Consider the following 5,000-nt stretch of genomic DNA (forward strand, 5'->3'; position numbering starts at 1 on the left):
ATTAAAAGAAGTAAATGCGCCAAACTCCGTGCGCCAAGCATGCTCAGCGCTAGCATGGACGCAGCCTAGGTTCTCTCTACACTTGAGCACAATATTGATATGAGGTTCGTTTTTACTGAGGATTGGTTATCCTAACTTGAGAGGCTGCAACTTTTCTGCGTTGATTAGGACGTTTGGCCATTTATACAAAGACTTTAATCCACTGGCATTTTACACATTTTCCTTTCTGTAATTGGGACCTATATGTTAGCTCCTCATTTGGTTCATGTCTTGAAACCACATTATAGAAGAGAAGGGAATGCGGCGCCACAACCAGTGACAAAATCCAGGGCACATCCGGATAGTAGAAAAAACTTTATTTCGATGACAAACGGAGAACAGGCTACACCACAGTCTCCCCCTCAACGCGTTTCTCGCTCAAATCAGCGTTACGAAGCGCTGATTTGAGCGTGAAACTCGTTGAGGGGGAGACTGTGGTGTAGACTGTTGTCCGTTTGTCATCGAAATAAAGTTTTTTCTACTATCCGGTAGTGCCCTGGATTTTTTCACTGGTTGTGGCGCCGGATTCCCTTCTCTTCTATACTGCATACACAGAAGGCTGCACGCCAGGATTCGGAAAGCAGAGGAGAGCAGGACCGAGGTCTGCAAGTGAGCTTTCATAGGTAAGGTTTCCTTCCCAAGCTCTGACCTCACTTTTGGCCCATTATAGCTCCCTGCTCCTTTTCTATGTGACTTTCATTGACACCTATGGTGCTGGATGACGACCTGAGCGCAGGACAGTTTTCTCTTTTTCATGAAACCACATTGCTGATGTTTCTATACACATTTTTTTGTTTACATATTGTCATTGTTTTAAACTGTATATATATTTTTTGCCTTTTTGGCCATTTATTACGATCGATCTCTATTGCACAGCTGGGTGCAATTCCCATTCCAGGTATATTCCCATACATTTTTCCAACTTAGTCATCATTCATTGGATATCCATCAAACTCACTTTGTAGTTGGTTCACTGGCGCACTCATTTTTTTCGTTTGCATCTTCCATAAGTTATATACCCACCACAAGGTCACTTCTATACAAGACCATCAAATAATCTTACAAGTATCATCTTGTCTAGACTCAACCAATTTATTATGTACTCTCACCACTTATTCTGCAGCACCGGTGTTAGAACAAAATGTTGAATGCTCATTTACATGGAGAAAAGGATGGGAAATATCAGGTTTCTATTGTAAATTTAAGGATTTTTTAAAGAATGAGATTAGATTGTTATGATCTATAAACTCTGAATGTAAACTATATAATGTCACCTCTCCCTCACCTCTTCCTATCCCTTATACTTTAGTTATCCCCCATCTCTCCTGATCCCTTATTTATTTTTATTATTTGTTGTTAATTTTGAAAATGTCAATGAAATTATTAGTTTAAAAAAAAGTTACTGGGTATAGCACAAAACATGTTTAGGTAGGTAAATGTCTGATTTTCATATCTATCACTATCTCTCGCACTATCTCTCTCTATCCCTCTATCTCTCGTTAGGCAATTTTAATAATGTAAACTTTTCTAAATGTAATTATTTTTTATTTGCGGCTTTTGACATGACATTAGCATTAGTATGCTCATTTGAGAACCATTTTGTACATGTTTCCCAATTTTGAAGCCTTGACTTGCGTCTCCTTGTCTCTGCAGATCATTCCCTAGCTATCAGAGAGAGGGCTCTAAGCTTTCAGCAAGTACAGTACTTTGTAATGTGTAATTATGCAGCATGTTCCAGGATCGAAAAAAGAGCAAATATCCGTCTGTGGCCTAGGTTCACAAAGCTTGAGTCAATTATGGCAAACAACACAATGTTGCCTAAAACAGGAAAGGCTGTTATTTCCCCTTAGTTAACTTCTTATTCTCTGAGGTAATTGTATGCAAACATACCTAACATAATTAAGCTCATTATTTCTGTGTAAGCATTATCTTCCAATAAAGTAATGTTATGTTAGTCTTAGCTCTACTCCCATCCTGACTCTGAAATATGGCTCATCTCAAGAAGAAAAATATATATAGGCTAACAAGAATCTTGAGAAGAACCTCTGGCACGTTTCGTGCACTTTGTCAAAGTGCACGGATTGCACGAAACACGTCAGAGGTTCTTCTCAAGATTCTTGATAGCCTATATGTTGCCATTTGTTCATTAAATAGCTTTTAAACATAGCGATCCAGCATCCGTCTTCATTTCCTCAACTTGGAACGCACTTCCAGCACTATTTGGCACGCTGTGTATCGCCATTACCCCTCCCCCTTGGGAGAACTTTTTTTCATGATAATTTCGGGCTGAGAGCACGCTTCTTCCAGGATTCCGGATAATTAAAGGTCGTGAGTACTTTATTCTTGATTGATATGCGATTTAGATCCATTGGACTTTCAAGTTTTTTAATATTGGTCTAGCTATAGGGGTTATTGTGTCATTAGATTAAGGGGGCTTGGTCCCCATTCATATGGGGTTTTTGAAGTGAAACCTCTTTAGTGGCACCTCATTCGAACTGGGGCAAAAATGGATTGTGGAGACAGAAATGAAACGGATGTGACGTCAGTGCTGGCAGTTGAGGCCGGGCTGTCTTCTGGCTCAGGCCGACCCCAACACTGACATCCCAACTGCTCAAAAAATCAGATGCGGCCGCCGGACCCCCCCACACGCCTCTGACACTATCGCCGCCGGCGCAGCTCCTAATGGCCGCCGTTCCCCGCTTGCTGCCATGCCGCGAATGCGCTGTTGTGATGGCTAACCCCTCCCCTCAGCCCCGGCCGCTCCAGCACATGCGTGCCGCCATTCCCCCCAGATGCATTGCTACAGCGGCTCCCCGGGGGGGCTGGAGGCCGCTGACCCGGCTGCCGGAGGAAGCCAACACCAATGGCTGCGGGGTCTGCGTGCTGCGCAACTGTGCTGCCGTCGTCGGCGAGTGAACGTCCGCCATTGCCGCTCCCGCTCCCATGCGCAGCAGTGATGGCGGCAGAAGAGGCTGTTGGTGTTGGCTGTGCAAGGGAATGCGTCCCCCACAGCACATTCGGGGGGGGAGAGGAAGAGCGCCCCACGCGCATTACCGTGCCCTTCTGTAACCCCCTTGTGGGCCCGTACCTCCGCCGGGGAGCTGGCTGCAGCAGGACACGCAGCTCTACAGGTGGTAGAGAATGGGGGCTGCTCCGCGGTCGTGTACGTCCGGGGGGGGGGGGGGTAGGGGGTGGGCAGGACAGGACACAGACAGAGAGACGTACACACCACACAAACACTGACAGACATACACACATACACACACACTGACTGACACACATACACACACTGACTGACACACACACACTGACTGACACACACACACACACACTGACTGACACACATACACACTCACTGACTTACACACACATACACTCACTGACTGACACACACATACACACACAGACTGACACACACATACACACACAGACTGACTGGCACACACACACACACTGACTGGCACACATACACACTGACTGACACACACACACACACACACACACACACACACACACACACACACACACACACACACACACAAACACTGACTGACACAAATACATACACACATACACACACACTGACTGACAAACATACACACACAGACTGACTGACACAAATACATACACACATACACACACACTGACTGACACACATACACACACACTGACACACATATACACACACTGATTGACACACATACACACAAGGAATTCACACTTCGTGCAAATAGCTAATACAGGGGATGTGTGCCGAGCACGCGTGTTATAAGTCAAATTTATTTGCGTTTTGTCAATGAAATTGTATTTTGATTTTTAATTAAAACATCACCAACACAAATACAATTTCTGTGACAAAAGTCAAAGAAGTTTAACTTACTATGCGCGTGCACAGCACACACAGCTTTTTTTTTAGACATCCCATATACATCAACTTCATGGGAGCCTCTTCTGACGTCACATGACCCCGGAGCATCATTTGACGCAGCTGCAAGGTAGGAAGGGGAGCGCAAGCTCCGGAGCAGGCCATAGAAGGGGGCGCAGCAGTAAAAGTTTGCGCTCCCCTGCCCTAGAGCACTGCTCTAGGAGGGTTTGCTCCGTTTTTCCTGTGAGATAAATGATGCATTGTTATTTCTGGGCTGTAACCTTGATACATTTTAGTGAATATGGGATTAATATAATTTAAGCTAATTTGCATATAATTAAAAATAATGCCATGCTTTTTACCAGTGTAAAATCTGGTTAATGTCCCAATTATATGCTATAGTGAATACTGCATGTTGATTAACAGGCATTAACCGAAAGTCATGATAAATAGGCTAACATAGCTTATTGAATCTGGGACCTATATCTCGCTGTCTGTGTGAAAAGGACATCTGACTATAAACATCTATGCATTTATGTGTGGAGTCTGAAATAACCTTGGTTGCTCAAACAATCTCAGAATATTTGGTTTAGGAGGAATGAAAACAGACTTCAAAAGATTAAATAAAATGCAAACCTAGATCTATAAATCTGGGTCCAAACCCCTTCACTTCCAGAGAGCAAAGCATGTCTGCAAAGCAAAATATTTTCATTGCTTCCTCAAAACTTGGGTTGATTATTAGGAGTGGTTGCAATGTGTAGCTTTATGGAAAAGAGTTATAATTGTTTTCTAAAACCAAATTGCCCTGTAGCCTTGTGCTTTTACAAGATCCTGTTCTCCGAGGGCAAACGTACAATATTCCTGAGACAGGTTTTTCAAGTCTGACTACAATGAATAGAGACAAAGCAGAGTCCCTGTTTTTATACCAGGTATGGTAATTAGTCAAACGTGGGGGAAAAACACACTGCAATAATTCACAAAAAAAAAGTAAGCTTAAAGAGGCAATCTATATCTCGTTTTGTCGTATATATGATCACGTGCCCTTGTGGGCTGCGTTACGTGGGGAAAACAACACGGATGCTCAAGGAGAGAATAG

At 43.6% G+C, this 5,000-nt stretch overlaps 1 protein-coding gene across 4 annotated transcripts in view; it reads left to right on the plus strand.

The window, feature by feature from the left end:
* EML4 (EMAP like 4) overlaps nt 1–5,000 on the plus strand; it is a 189,560-nt gene that overhangs the window by 45,455 nt on the left and 139,105 nt on the right. The window lies entirely within an intron of this gene.

This window comes from Ascaphus truei, chromosome 4 (assembly GCF_040206685.1).
Source record: "Ascaphus truei isolate aAscTru1 chromosome 4, aAscTru1.hap1, whole genome shotgun sequence".
Classification (NCBI taxonomy): Eukaryota; Metazoa; Chordata; class Amphibia; order Anura; family Ascaphidae; genus Ascaphus; species Ascaphus truei.